A 2,197-nucleotide genomic window follows, 5' to 3' on the forward strand; every position below is an offset into this window, starting at 1 on the left:
TTGCAAAATGATCCTCATTTTTATTTCAATAGCTTAGGAACCTGTCTAAAACCAAATAAATAATAGATGCACGGTACCTCACCCCGGGTACAAGATAGCCCTCAGTGAATGTTAACCCTCTTTCTCTTCCTCAGGACAGAGCAGAAAACGTGAAATATTTGTTATTTGAAGTTTAGTTGTTTGGAACTATTTTGAAGAATCACAAAGGTTTAAGCCAACAATGACTTCAAAACCTTTATCAAGACCTTATGACAAAAATATTGAATTTAAGTGTACTGTAGAGTTAGAAGTTTAAGGATTTTATTATATAGTTAAAATCTGTCTTTTTTTCCCAATAAAAATTTTTGTTTCACCTTTCGTTCAATAAAGGTGTCTCCCCTTCGCACCTAAGATTATCTATCAGTCATCCACCTACTTATTAATCATCATAGATTTCTGGGAATAGTAAGTTCAAGTTAATGGTCTCATGACTTATTTCTACAGTAAAATGCGTATATTCACAGTGTCCAGACTTGGTGAAAAAATATTTACTCACAGATATGACCAAGTTTGCGAAGTGTCTTTTTCTCTACCTGAAAATTTTGTAGGCTAGAGACAGATTAAAAGATCTTTATTAAAAATTGTACCGTATTTAAATATACAAGACAATTGATGAATGTGCATGCCATCCTTGCTCAGGGACCTTGCTAATCTTCTTTTAACATTCTAATTTTAGTATTTGCGCTGCTGTAGTGAGCACTGCATTTATTTTTAAGATATTAGGACATCAGAGTTCTCTCTGTATTATCTTCTTTTGGGAGGGAATTGGAGGTGTGTGTAGACAAGCCACAAAGTCACCATGTAGGCATAAATTTTAATATTCTACTCCAAAATGACTTATATCACATGCAACTGACGTTCAGCATTGTGTTTTAATTGACGTACACACAGATATGGGGAAATGCCACCTCATGCAAAATTTAGGTATGTTTGTATAGTAACAGCTCCCAAATTTCAATATCAAGCTACAAAACCACAGAGCCATGCTCTGAATTAGATGGTCCCAGGAGTCCTGGGCCCATCTAGCGTGTGTGAATGTATGTATATACAATTCAAGTTACCCTTCACTCCCTCTGTCTTTTATAGACTAACCACGTATCAAAAATTAAGAAGAGATTCTTGCCTCTAATGTTTCTGAAACACTGGTATTTGTTTCCCCTGGAATCAGGAGATCTAGTTATCTCAGAAATTTTAAAGTCACGTGTCAGATGTAAGGTAAATAGATACTAATAAATAATTTGTCATGATTTCACTTTCCATTTCTTATTCCTTAAGATATTTATACAAAAGCTTTTTATTAACTTCCCCTGAAATACCTGAAGTTGAAACTTGAGACTCCACATTAAAAAATATAAAAAGTGGAATAGCAGGGTGTTATCCAAGTGTTTTGATCTGTAAGTCCATATGTACAGTCAAGAGAGAGGATGCTGGTCCCCAGGGGAATTATGTTGGCTTGAATCATCTGTATATGCATGAACAATGCTGCAAATGTATCTTACTTCATACAAAGTTTGGTCAGTGCAACCTCAACTTTATAATATTCATTTATGTTATATATATATATATATATATATATATATATATATATATACACACACACACACACACACACAAATAGATATTGTATATGCATGCAACATTTTATTTTTTTCATGGATACATTTTTATCATTTCAAAAAATGTTTTTTTCACATTCTTGGAATTTTTTTTTTAGCTGTTATTCAATCATGCATTTTGTATACTCGTATCGTATTCAGTAATAAAATTCTACCTATGTATTACTTCAAAATAAAAGAAAATAAATGGAAGGGTAAAGGATATTTCAAGTACTTTGACTCTATTCACTTAGATCTGGCTGTGTCATGAAGCAGAAACAAGTTTTAGAAACTAGTTACTTCACAGTCTGGTTATCTGAGAGCACTAGGTCAATTTGTTTAGATTATCTCCAAATGTTAGTGAATTGTGCCATAGTTTTATGTGAGAATATGACAGATCTGTACAAAGATAGAAGACTGTCCTTCCCTGGTTCTTAAATATTTCTTTCCTCAAATGTGCTTCTTCTTCTTCTTTTTTTTTTGAAGTTGCCTTCTAACTATGGACTGTATATACAGATGTCTAGCCCATGTATGTGGAGTCGTTGTGGGAAGCAAACAAAATA

The 2,197-nt window shown here is 33.1% G+C and overlaps 1 non-coding gene across 1 annotated transcript; it reads right to left on the bottom strand.

The window, feature by feature from the left end:
- Positions 1-633: 633 nt before the first annotated feature.
- On the bottom strand, positions 634-739 carry LOC132021011 (U6 spliceosomal RNA). Its single transcript, XR_009405197.1, has one exon. It is a non-coding gene; the product is annotated as a U6 spliceosomal RNA (small nuclear RNA).
- Positions 740-2,197: the final 1,458 nt, after the last annotated feature.

The sequence above is a fragment of the Mustela nigripes genome, chromosome 6 (assembly GCF_022355385.1).
Source record: "Mustela nigripes isolate SB6536 chromosome 6, MUSNIG.SB6536, whole genome shotgun sequence".
In the NCBI taxonomy this organism is placed as follows: domain Eukaryota; kingdom Metazoa; phylum Chordata; class Mammalia; order Carnivora; family Mustelidae; genus Mustela; species Mustela nigripes.